Raw genomic sequence first — 14,421 nt, 5'->3', positions numbered from 1 at the left:
TTCAAATTTATTGCTGGAGTTCATGGGGATCTTCAAACTGCTTGCTGCCTTGGCAAGAGCATCAACAATACTATTTTGTATACGAGGCACACATGTCAAGGTGTATTCTGAAAATAACTTCAAGATGTCTAAAACTGCATTACGATAGGCCCGCATCCTAGGATGTTTTGCTTGATACTCACCTCTGACCTGCTTTATTACCAATTCGGAGTCGCCATATATCGAAATCCTTTTTGCATTCAGCTTTCTAAGAATCTTCAGGCCAGCAATCAGAGCTTCATACTCAGCTTCATTGTTTGAACACTCAAAGGCCAGCTTGTAAGAGCAAACCCTCACGTTGCTAGGGACTTTGTTTGGGGTGGAGAAAGGACTGCGTACCCAAATTCCAATTCTAGCACCATCATTTCCTACCACTCCATCGAAATCCATGGTCCACAAACCTTCTTCCTCCTCTTGTAAGTGCTGGAAATCTGTTTGTCGTGCCTTGTCTACTTATTGTCCATTAATTTCAGCTACTTGCCCAACATTTTCCTACTTTTCTTGTCCTTCTTTCTTCAAAATTTCTCTGAAATTTTCTGTTATTTCCAGAATTTCATTTGCTTCTACTATCTGACTATCTATATCATTTAAACTATCTGTAAACAAAAGAAAAGACTCTAAATCTATATGTACATAGTTAATAGGATGATTTATAGGTTTCTCCTTGCTGGTGATCATATATTTCATTTTCTGTTCCCGATATAACTTCCTCATTTGTCCAAACACCGAGATTGTTGCATAAGAGAAATCCAGCTGTAGTGTCCCTTTCAATTTTGCTACCCAAGACCTGGAAAGAAGCATGCCAAACCTTGGAGGAATATTTGCTACCACCACATCCATCAAAACATTTTTCATAGGAAGCTGATCCAAACTCACAACCAAGTCTTTGATGAGTCCTATACATCTTACACTGCTGGAATCGAATGAATAGAGATCATGATATTGCCGGGTGATGTCCAGACCAAGCTTATCCATGATAGCCTTGGGCATGAGATTGTGAGAAGCTCCAGAATCGAACATGGCATTGTGTAACACAAAATCATGCAGTCGTAAATTGATATAGAAGGGTGGCACATCGCTATCGGGAGACTCACCATTTGGTGCTGGTCCAAAAATCATTTCGGGCTAATCATCTTCTACATTTACCATGTCGGACATTGGGTCCAAATTTAACATTTTAGAAATCTATCCTCTATAACTGCTGTTCTTCATTATTTCAGTCAAGGGGATGGATACCTTTAACCTAGAAATCTCATTCTCTAAGCTGAAAGCGGGGGTCTTTTCTACCTCTTTGACTGGGATCTCTTTCCTTTCCTTTTCTTTTGATGTGGCTTGTTGCTGTGATTTTTCTGCTGATTTTTATTTGCTACTCTCCGGACCAATCGCCTCCTTTCCTTTTCTTTGTGTAGTTGATGAATCATTTTTCGCTGTTTCAACCTCCTTCTTTTTCTAAATTGGTTTGGCTGGCACAACTCTGTTTCTAAGTGAATATCGTTGCTGTTGTGCAGACAAAGCATTCATATATCCCCTTTGATATTCTTCTGATTCTTCTTCCAACACAGTGTCGCTAGCTAGAATAAAATCCGTGTCTTGGTGTGCAGCTAAATTCACGGCACATTCTTCTTCTTCGGTAATGTAAGTAGGCAGCTCATCTGGAGTAAAGAGGTGGTTTTCTTCGCCTATTACATTCCCGTCCTCATTTGACTCCGGTCCATGCAAAAAATTCTGCTGCAAAGGTGTTTGTACCGACTGTTGTGCTGTTTGCTCTTGAGTTCACTGATCTCTCTGTCTTATTCTATATTATGGCTGCTGCTGGCCACGGAAGTTAGGATTCCTGACTTGTGGCTCTGGCCTGTCAAGTTTTACCCTTTCAAGCATCTGCTCTACCTTTTTGAGAAGTTGATCCATTGAAGAAGATTCTTCTTTCACAGTGGTTTTCTTCTCTGCTTTCGCTCTAGCTCTTATGGACAACAGATTTTCTTCAATGCTGACCGCAATTTTCTGCATGTCTTCCATTGTGGCCGGTTCCCTCTCTCTTAATTGGTACGCCACGTCAGCATCAAAACCATATGGAAACTTGATCATTGCTAGTCCCACAGGTGGCTTTAGATGATCTGGAATTTCGTTATAGACTGCATTAAATCTAACACAATAGTCTTGGACCGACTCACCAGCGTTCCATTTGATTTGTTCATATTCAACCAGGATTTGAAGGGGATTCTTTTTCACTTCCCACCGGTTCAAAAATTGTCTTTGTAGTTCAGCCAAGGTAGTGATACTTGCTGCCGAAAATCCTCTGAACCATTTCCTCACATCACCTGCAAATGTCTGTACAAAGAGCCTCATTGCCACGTTCTCTGCATCAATCTCATGAAGTTCATAGAAGTTTGCCATTTTGTCTACGTGTTGCTGAGCAGTAATGCTGTTAGGAGTGCCATCAAAAAATGGGATTTTACTTTGATAATCCTTTGGCATGTCATCTAGAACTTGGGGCAGAACAAGGGGAGCAAAACGAGCAGCCATCATTCTCGGTGGATTTGGCCTTGGAGGTGTTGGAGGAGTCTGCACAGTTTGCAAGGGGCTTGCAATTGGAGTTTGGGGCTGTGTTGCAATGTAATTATCGATTAACCTATTAGCTCTTTCTGTTTCCAAGTCTACAAGAAATTGCGGATTGGGGACAGTGTAGTCAACAACCCTTTCGGATTTAGACTCAAACAATGATATCTCAAACCGTTCGTCAAACTCAAGCTCTTCAAGATACTCAAAAATGTCGGGACATGAATAGGATTTAAACACGGGATTTATGGTGCTTTCTTGATGAAGGAGTCTTGGGATCAAATTGGGGTTTTCGTAGATATGAGGAGGATCTAGGTCTGGATTGGCTCTGGTATATCGTCTTGAAGCCAGCGTGCTATTGAGAAAAATCACAGGACACAACCAACTTACTCAGCCTTTCCAATCCTAAGCTCATCATCCGGAAGCTTAGAATTATTATGAAACAAGGGGATTTGATTTCAGTTTTTCCCCAGTTGAGTCGCCACTATGTTAGCACCTAAATCTACCTTAGGCTGAAGGAAGGAAAAAATTAGGGTAACCACAAACCACGCTCAGTCTGGTAGCTAGCCCTACCCGAGCAGGAGAGGGCTCTCTCCAAGTCACGCTCAGTGAATAGATAATCGAAAATGGTCTGAGATGACTTACAATGAAATATATACCTTAGGCTAGTAAGTGAATAGGGATTCTGGAAATAATTTTCATGAATGACCGAGCTTCTGGGATGTTATGGGACCGACGCTCAGCAAAGAACAGAGAATTTAATACAAAGGCACAGATTATTCTGTGAGGCAAGGTAGGTGGAAAATGTAACAATTTAGTTTAGGTATCAGGGCATGAATAGATTGCTGAAGAAAGTGAAAAGGGCATAGTGACATGAATCCTTTTCAACAGAAGAATAACACTGAACATGAAATTTTCCCATAGGCAGAGCAATAAAATTGAATTCTACCTAATCTCACTCAGAAAATTTCACTGGAAATGAACATGAATTGAATTATGAAACATAATGAAATACATATGAAAACATAAGAAACACATTTTCTACACTCACAACCACAAGAATCTCATGAAACAAAGCCGCTGCCTTTCATTAATTCTCTGTCAAAAATACACAGTGAAGAAACAAAGTTTCTTTCCCACAGTCTCCCAGAAGTTACAAGCCAACCAACCCTTTGAAAATAACTTGCATACAATATATAGAATGTGTGAGGAAGAGATAGAATGCCCAAGGGTTGGGGAGTTACTCGAATCCTTGCGAAATGGAGATGGAGAGCCAACCATCAGCTACAGGTGCAGCGCTACAAACATGACATTTGGCTTTGGGTGACCGTTTGCCTTCCTTCGCCCCTTGGATAGAAGCCAATCTGGAGAAAAAAATCTTTAAATTCCACCTTTGGTGCCAAAAAACCGAAGTGTAGATGAGCGGGCCCACTTGGAGAAGTCGCGAATCGAAATTTCGCGAAACGGAAGAAAATTGGCCATTTTCTCCTCTGTGTGCCACGCCATTTTTTTATGTGCATCGCGCTACTTTGGGGCATATTTTGGGGCACTTGTAGGTGTCAAAAATGTCCCCAAGTGGGCTTGCTAGAAATCCTGTCCTGTTTACTTTCTAACCCAACTGGAATTTTCAAATTTGGTGCTCATTTGCCCCTCGAAATCTCCATTCTCCCAAGACTTCTTTCTGTGTGTCAAAAAGGTGGCAGAGAGGCCATTTTTGGGTGTTTTTTGACCTTTAGAAGACCCAGATCTTGCCCAAATCTCTTTCCCAGACACCAGTAGTCATGATTTTCCATGCTGAATCCAAAACTGCAATCCATTCCTCATTTGGAGCTCTAGAATTTTAGCGTCGCGCCAGTGGCGCAGCGCATAGGGAGAAAATCCCTATTTTTTACCCAAAAAATTACCAAGTGACCAAAATTTCCCCAAATTTTTTGAAATTTGGGCTAGAGGATCTCTATGGGGTGTTATGATGGGCCAAGGAGGCCTCAGCTAAGATTCGAAGCTGATCTTTCTCTTTTTCCCTTTTTTCCCTTCTTGTTGCTTTCCTCAATTTTGCCTTCAAGTTCCTTATCCGGGCCTGTGCACTCATGTTTCGCACCCTGTAACGGAAAGCCATATGTCTCAGTAGAGAAAGGTACTGGTCAGCTTTGTCCAGAAGCCTCTCCAAATGCATGTTAACCCTCTCAAGGTTGGCCTCCCGATCCTCATTGATTTCTTGCTCCAAAGATGTGAGCGCAACCCTTCTTCTTTGAGCAGCTTGGCGATGCTCACGGATGTTTTGCAACTCCATGATCGTTTGTTGGTCCTCAAGCTATTTGTTTCTCTGCTCCAGGTACTTCATGTTCCACTTGGCCCTCTCCAAGTCAAGGGATAAGGACTCAATCACCGACTGCTGCTCCTGGATGATCTCTGTAAGCTCCGCATTTGTTGATTCTGCATTTGTCTCATCATCCTGGAGGAGAACAAACTCAGTCTCTCGCTCACCTGATGGCCCTTCATCCTGCACTGGCTCCTTACCCTTACCCTGCTCCTGTGATGCTGATGTCGGAAGCGAGGCCCCTTACACCCCAAGTGGAGATAACACTCGCTTTGCTACGGCAAATAAGGGTCTACTGCCTCTCTGATAGGTGATGTATACTGGCATAGTAGCAGTCTCGTTTCGCTCATACTGATGAGATGGGCCCCCTATCTCATGCTCTGCCTCTGATACTACCTGTGGAGCGCTGAAGAAGTCATGGGAGATGAAGTCCTCCCAAGAAATACCCTACAATCCCAACTGATGGTCCACCAAAATCCGGATAAGGGAAAAGTGATAAACACTGTTGAGCTGTTGTTGAGGGGTCTTGTGCTGCATGAAATTCTTCATCCTCTCTATGTTCCCGCAGATGAAAAATGAGAGGTTCATCATCTGCACCATGGTAAAGTGCATGAGCAACCTGATGTGATAGTCATAAAGGCGAGAAAACCTCGCCTCACAACTGAAATACTTCATGATCAATTTCATGAGCGGGGCATACTCATCTCTCAAAAATATGAATGGAAAAACTCTCGTGAGGTGGCTCAAACAGCTGTCTTTGATGTAAGGCTCATAATGATGCCTCTCTACCTTCTTTTTCTTTTGCCACTGCTCTCCAATGTTTGGTATGCCTGTTGCCACTGATATGGTTTCAGGTGTCAATGTGAAAGTGACCCCAGCCAAGATAGACTGTCCTCCATGTAGGTGAAGTGTAAAAAGACGAGCCAACTCATGATGAACTCTGACATTTGCCACCCTCTAACAAAATTCAAAACATGCTAAGTGCTGGAAACAAGACATAGCAAGAGGGCATGCCTGCAACTCGGTGAGGGTGTTTAGCTCATCTCTAAGATGTCTACCACTCCGGTGATGTCTCCTGTGGGCCCTTTCTCCTGAAGCTTTGTCACTGTGGGTCTCCTCCTCATATTTTGATGAAACTTCGGATGCCATTACTGCTGTTTGTACCCTGAGTTTTATGCTGCCCTTTGATTCCAATGAAGCTGGTAGTTGCTCTAACAATCTGCCACTAAGGGGACAACAAAACAGGGAATATTAGGAAGGGAATGATGTAATGGGAATAGGGTTTAAAGGGAGATATTTGTCAGGGACTTGGGAGTAGTTTGGGTATAGTGTTGATGGGGTAGGGTTTGAAACACCTTGGCAGCACTGTCACTGTAGCAAAAACCCTAGGATCATGGTTTCTTTGTGTCTTCCTTTATTTGCTTTATAAAAAATTTTGCATTTGATTTATACTCCTAAAACCATGCTATTCCTTTCAAGTTTGATGCAAGAGTGGAGGTAGGTTGCCTACCTTTCAAATTTGATGAGCATCCACAAAATTTTTAGGCAAATTAGTTGGTTTTCGGGCTTTATATACCAGTGCGCCGTGCGCAATGCCCAGTGCGTCGCGCACTCTGAGTGCGCTGCGCCAGTGGCGAATTTACATAGTGGACGGGCTCTGTGTGTGCCACGCCCAATGAGTGTGCCGCACTCCTTTGTGTGTGCGTCGCGTGCTCTGAGATCACCCTAAATTTCTCCTAATCACTTCACTCTTCAACTCTTCGACCGTGCACCTTTCTTCCACCTCCTTGCTTGCACAATGATCTTGTCTTGTGGTGATTTTGTGTTGACCGTATAGTGGGGGGATAGGGAGAGGGTTTGGTAGTGACTTAGGGTAGGGGTTTTAGGAAACATGATAAAGGGAGGATGGGAAAAATGATAGGTGAGGGGAAAAGGTGAGTGGAGTGAAACCTTAGCACTAACAACACATTTTAACAACCCTAGCCATCATTTTCTTAGTGATTTCTTATGGTTGACCTTATGCATTTTGGTGACTTTCAAACATCTCTATAGACACCATATCATTGATAAAATTTGATGAACAGGTGATTTCATAAGGCCTACCTCTCGATTTGATAGCATTCACCAAAATTTGGAGTGCTTTGGTAACATTCTTCGGCCCCTGGTCTGTGTGCGCCGCGCTCCTGGGTATGTGCGTCGCACCCTCTAAAACCAGCTCCCACTCACTCAAACGCTCATGATTTTCACCCTCACACCTTTGTAATGTCTCTCCAAAGCTTGTAATAGCACAATGCCCTTGATTTGGATAAAAACATGTATATATATCCTTGGAAGAGATGGGTTTAATTTTTGCTTCCTTGAAAACCCATTTTCTAATGTTGTGTTTTGCACTTTTTCACTGACTTTAAAACACACTGATTTTCACTTTTCCTTTGAAATTTTGGCTCAAATGATGAAATTTTCAACGCATCTTTACAGGGACTATATGACAGGGCATTTGGCCACTGAAACCATGACTGCATCTAAAATAGTCAACTGGCAATTTTTTGGAAAATTTGTCATAAATGACACTGTTTGACTTTTCTTCAAAACATAGTTTTGAAGAAGAGTCGAAGTCTATCCACATGATGATGACGCTCTTTGAACCATAGCTGTGTAAGGGCCTCCCTCTAGCCTGCATGGCTTTACTGGACATGTTTCAAAGACCAAATTGATGAATTCCTAGACCCAAACATAGAAAATGACTTTTGTCCTGTAAAGGACCAGAACTTGACTGTCATGGACTTTGGTGATTATTGACAAAAGACCAGAGCCAGCAGGAGCCATACATGAGGGGAAATGATTAGCATGACTTTCTCCATCAAATCATGGCATGCCCCTAGCAGAATGCAGCTGAGTGAATGGAGCGGGACACCTAAAATTGAAATGCACAAAGAGTTTTGATCTCTGACGGAGGGTTGACCAGACCGACTCTAACAGTACACAGACTTACCCAGTGATGGAACCTTCATAGGTACAAACACATCACTGTGCACAAGCTCTAATATATGTTTCACCCTCTTACCACCAGAGGGGAAACTCACCCAATTCTGCTTCCCGTATACACAATTTTCACAGAAATCAAAATCTAGAGAGCTATTACTCATACCTTATACCATACCTTTACCATGAAGTATTTGAAGGGCCTTCTCTCTAATATTTCCAAGCCTTTGATGCCACAGCATGGGTTTTTCTCCAGAGACCACTAGATTTTCTACTCCACTTTCAGGAATCACGGAATTGTTGCACCCTTCAACAACAGTGCTACCTTGCAGCTTGTACAGAGTTCCAATCCAAACTCCCCACATCAATACCAATGCTCCTCAAACCATCTTGCGGGTATCCTTCTCGAACACTGTTTTTACACCTGCATCATCCAACTTACTAATAGAAATTAGATTTCTGGCTAATGCAGGAATATGCAGAACACCTGGAAGTGTTCTAACCCTTCCACCTTGCAGCTTCAATTTTACTTTTCCATGACCAATGATTCTAGCCTTCCTGTCATCCCCCAAGAAGAAACCACCACCATCATATTTCTCATACTCACATAACCACTCTCTATGGGGAGTGAAGTGAAAGGATGCACCTGATTCAATCAACCATGCCTCATGATCTACATGTGTACTTGAGGAAGGCAAGTACACATCCCCATCTTCATCTAAGGTGGTTTTCGCCTCTGTAGAAGGAGCCTCATCAGATCCCTTTCCTTTTTCAAGAGCTTTATATTTACAATCACTTTTGAAGTGGCCTTCCTTTCCGCATTTCCAGCACACCACCTTTACAGGTTTTCCTGGAGATTTAGATCTCCCACTCGATGACTTATTTTTGTTTCTATTCTGGGACTGTCCTCGTATAGACAAGGCATCACCATTTTGGCTCTCCATATTTTTCCGTCTCATCTCCTCCGTCAGCAAGGCTGAGACTATTTCATCAAACTGCAAGGCAGTTGCATTGCTACCTATTGCAATAACCAAACTATCCCACGAATCTGGTAGAGAACACAACCAACTGATGCACTTATCTTCATCTGAAATTTTAATATCAACATATGCTAACTGACTTACCATAGTATTAAATGCGTTCAGATGCTCTGTCATCAAGTCTCCATCTTTCATCCTCAGGTTATAAATTTTTTTCCGCAGGAATAGTTTATTCACTAGAGACTTAGATTGGTACAAAGTCCCTAACTTGTCCCACAAAACCTTTGCTGTAGCTTCCCCTGATACATTCAACAATACTGAATCTGAGACAGAAAATCGTATTGTGCTCTTTTCCTTCCAATCCAACTTCTTCCATTCTTCATCGGACAAACCCGTTGGTTTAGTACCTGGATATTCCATGATCCACTGATCTTTATCTGCCAATAGATCCTCCATCTTGAGTTTCCACAACTCAAAACTCTGACCATTAAATTTCTCGATCTTTATCTTTCCACTGCTTGCCATCTTCTTTCACCACCAGAATCAATCTCGCAGATCTCCCATTGAACAGGGTCTACCACAGGCCCGAGCGAAACCCCTCAGCAACAAAGGTGTCCCCTTGAAGCCAAATCTGCTCTGATACCAAATGTAGGTTTTAACCCCATACAGAAATTACCTGCATATGAATTCTAAAACACAGAAAATAAATAATGTGAGAGCAAAACACATAAAAGACATATACATAGAGATTTTCCCCCGGATCCCAAAACCGGGACTACCAACTTGATTTTTCATTATGTTCCATTCAATGTTATAATACATATTTATACATGTGAAAGCATCCAATACCATGGACTGAAACTCATCGCGTCCAATACCATGGACCAAAAACCATCGTGTCCAAAAAACATGTGCGAAAATCATGAACAAAACCATAGGTGGGTCCGCCCAACCTAACATAGGGTCCAAAACCAAAATTTTCTGGGGCACTGCCCCTGACCCCATAAAGTGGGGTTACGGGTGCCCCTCAAACCCCCTGTTAACTACGTGGAAAGAATATAACACAACCCAACAACTCACAAGTTAAAAGATTCATGAGACGAAAAAAATCAAGTTTTGAAAAAATTTGACATTTTCAAAGCTTATAAAATGCCTTTTTGACTCACCGTTTGTACCATTTGTGTTGAGAGCAAAATCTGTGGAGAAAAAAGAGCAAACTTGCCCCCAAAAGAATTGGACTGTTCAAATTGGATAAAAATCATCAGGTAACCCCCAATTCTAGCTTGCATTACTTTATGATTGTTTTTAGAAATTTTAATTGAGATTTTACCTATAGGAATTTATGTTAAAAATTTCAACGCGGCCTATACGTGGGTTGGATATTATAAACCCACGTACATACAGGCCCTACACGTGACTATGTATGAAAGGGACCCGCGTATACGTGGTTTGAAATTTAAACACAAAAAACTAACGGTTGAAACTTAATTTTATTTCAGGATGACAATCACTTGGAGAGAGAGGGAGCATACTACCATTGATAATGAAGTTATGAATGATCAACAGGCCTTAGATGCATTGAGGGGATGCGGTTTATTGAAATTTTTCAAAATGCCAAATATGAAGGCCAACACCCGCTTGCTTGAAATGTTAATCCACTACTGGAGTATTGAAGATGATGCTTTTATGATTGATTAACTGCCTTTGAGGATAGAGGTAGAAGATATTTACTTTATCACTGGTCTCTCCCAGAGAGAAGAAGTTGTACATTCGACTGGCCAAACATGAGGTAGTCTTTCAGTGGAAGACTACGTACATATATACTGTCTAGGGCATCCTAAGAAAATTGGAAGCCAAATTCCAATAAAACATGTAGAGAGTTTGTCCCTGAGGATCTTATTGTTCACCATAGCCAGGATAAACGGATCAACCTCATTGCACCAAGTGTCACGACTATCCATGAGCTTGGTCGTGGAGTGTCTCACTACTGTTTTTTATTGGTGTACACCTCTTCTTACTAACATGAAGAGCCAGTTGTCCTCCATTTAGAAAGGACAGACCAAAAACTTTCGATATGGGATCATTTTGTGCCCTTTCTTCTTCAAGAAGGTTCTAGGACTACGTCCCAGAGTATCAGTTTCTATCAGTAGCCCCCGAGATCCTCGTATGGGTAGGTGGGCTAACCTGATGAAACTCCTTAGAGGTGGAGACGTGCCGAGGACTGCTTTTGATGATGAGTTCTTCTCCTAGTGGGAACAACAAATCATTGTTGTGGATGACTATCCCTATGATGGCATGGATTTTAGAGGAGATCTGAACTTGGTGCTTCCACCTAACGCTTCATGGGGAGAGATAGGTAACCATTTTTTAAGTTTTATCAATTTTAAGATTTTTTCTTATTTTTCAAATATGAAAATGAACTTAAAGATATTTTTGATAGGATTAAAATACTGATATAATGATCATGTTCTAGATGTGGTTCTGGTACGACTAGATGGATTTCTGCGGCACAGGCGTCGTGGAAGAGGTGCTGAAGAGGCGGCTGCAGAGACAAAGAGGGTCTTATACGTAGTATAACGAAACTTAGTGAGATTGACTCACCGGGTACTGATGGAGGCTGTAGAAGATCTATCTAAGGATATGCAGCACCACGTGGTAGGAGTGCCATGAGACTGGGTTCGCCTTTTTCGGCACGTGGCCAAAGTAGTAGTCACCCAGTTAGCTGCTCATCTTGAGCTGGGTCATTAGATATACTGGACATGATTATGGGCATTTAGTTTGATTTTGTATATTATTTCTGAAACACTTTATGTAGACACAGGCGATCTTATGATATATATAGACAGTTCCAGATTTTTGATGTTTGTTTTTATCTTGATGAATGAATGATATGCCAATCCAATGCTTGATTAGCGATAGAATCCGCTAATGAATTTTCAGACCGTGGAATGTGAAAATAAGTAGTAAAAACAAATGATCTTTGCAACACCCCCACTCTAAAAAATTGGTGATATAAATAAGGATCCCGAACCCGATAAATGTTATTCAATTGTGTCACCACCAGCTGAGTCAAGATACACTACCAATGAATCAATTCCATAAGAAATAGCTTCAGATAGTAATTAAACAATGACAGTATATTTGGCAATATTATTTGATGCAGAACCAATACATACTCCCCTTGACACCATCAACTGACCAGTTGGATAATAAATCACCCAAGCTGCGAAAGCAAGATTTCGAGTGTGCCAACTAGCACCATCAGTGAATCTGAAATAGACCAAGTCATCCATCAAAGCCTGCCAAAGTAGATCAAAAAAGTGTCAATATCACAAAAACTACCGATAGAAATATGTACAAAAATACAAAATATACAAAGAAGCCATTGCTCAGCCGTAACCTAAGCAAAGTACTTTTTGAGGTAGAGCCCATTTCAAGGCTCCGCCAACTTGTTCCCTTCAAAATCGACTAATTCATAAGCCTCTTTTTCTAAAACTTGTTTCACTATGAAGGGACCGTACCACATAGACTTGAATTTTCCTGCCCCCAAGGCATCTTTATCTTGGTCATAGACCAAGACAAGGTCACCTTTAGAAAAGGCTCGAGGATGGACAACTTTATCGTATTGAGTTTTAACCCTTTTCTTATGAGCCTCATTAATTATGGCGGCATCTTGACGCTGCTCATCGAGATGTTCCAAATGGAGGAGGCACTATTCGAGACTAGAGGTCTCTGGAAGGATTTCAACAGCCAGCTTAAGGGATTGAATTTTGCACTCAACAGGAAAAATATATTCCAACCCGTAAACTAATTGAAAAGGTGTAAAATGGTGGCAGTCTTTACCGAGGTTCGATAAGCCCAGAGAGCTGGCTACAACATGAGATGTCAATTGGAGCGATTTTTTCAATCGTCCTTTGTAGGACCGTCTTGAGGGACTTATTCACAGCGTCAACTTGCCCATTGGCCTGAGGATAATATGGAGACAAATGCTCCTTCCGAAAGCCCAATTTAAGAGCCACTTCGGACATCAGTTGGTTCTGGAAATGACTGCCATGATCAGTGACAATCTCTCTCGGGATACCAAAACAAGAAATAATCTGATTGAAGAGGAACAATGCCACTGTTTCACTATCGTTTTTATAAGTGGGCATGGCCTCATCCCACTTCGTAAAGTAGTCTACAACCACTATAATGTACTTGTGATTTGTTGCTGAAGGCGGATTACAAGTAGTAAAGTCAATACCCCACTTTGTAAAAGGACTGACAGTAATAATAGGGAAAAGAGGAGTTGGATGCGCACGCATATTTTGAGTATAGACTTGACAAGGGTGGCAACGTTTGACCACTTCAATACAATCTTTGAAAAGCAAAGGCCAAAGGTAGCTGGCACACAATATTTTTTGGGTTGTTGCAAGCCCAGATAGATGACCGCCACAAGCTCCACTATGGAAATCATTAAGCACATACTTTGCTTCCTCTAAGGTTAAACAACACCTAGGGATTGAATCAACCCCTCGGCGATATAATGTATCACCAATGATGACATTGTTCTTAGCCAGGTGATGTAATTTTCAACGTTCATCCTTGGAGGAAGCAGGAGGGAACTTCAAAGTTTAGAGATAGATGATGATATCTCCATACCAGGGGTCTTGTGAAGAGATGAGGAATAGATGTTCATCTAGGAAACTCTCCTCATAAACAATATCTTCTCCACAAGGCAACTCGGAAATTAATTCCGCAAAAACTAATGATTTCTTAGACTTCGCCAAAAAAAACTTGATATCAAATTCTTGTAAAATAACAATCCATCGATTGTATTTTCCCCCAATCACTCGCCTACTGAGGACAAATTGGAAAGGATTGACTGCCATTAAGACAAACATTTTGCGTAGCAGAATATAATGGCGAAGCCATTAGACAGCATGGACAGCTACCAAGGCTAATTTCTCAAGCAGAGAATAGCGTAGTTCAAGGCCTACCAAGCCTCAACTCAAGTAGTAAATCACATGCTCCATGAGAGCATCATCTTCCTGAACTAGAACCATACCTATGGTTGATTCTGCGGCTGCAAGATATAAAAGGAAATCTCTACCATAATCTAGTGGACTCAAAAGTGGGGCAGAGATCAATGCCTACTTCAAGGCATCAAAAGGTCATTGTGCAAAGTCGTCCCATAAAAAAGGAACTCCTTTCCTAAGCAAACACATAAATCCTTTAGTTATCTCAGCATAATTTGCTATAAACCATCTCAAGAAATTTGCCTTCCCCTGAAGACTTTGGAGTTGTCGGATGGAAGATGGGGGAGGCAACTGAACTATTGCCTCCACCTTGAAGGGATCAACTCGAATCCCTTCAGTTGACACAATGAACCCTAACAACCGACCAAATGTAACCATGAAAACGCACTTATTTAGATTCAACCGGATCTTGTAAAATCGACATCTCTCAAAAACCAACCGAAGGTGACTGGGATGATCGATCCTCTTTCGAGAATCAGGGGCTAAATCATCCAGGTATGCTTCGATGACATGCTTGATGTCATGGAAA

The sequence above is a fragment of the Pinus tabuliformis genome, chromosome Q, assembly GCF_031772625.1.
Source record: "Pinus tabuliformis cultivar Carrire ecotype Pingquan chromosome Q, CPIR1, whole genome shotgun sequence".
Taxonomy (NCBI): domain Eukaryota; kingdom Viridiplantae; phylum Streptophyta; class Pinopsida; order Pinales; family Pinaceae; genus Pinus; species Pinus tabuliformis.
This window is presented reverse-complemented; position numbering follows the sequence as displayed.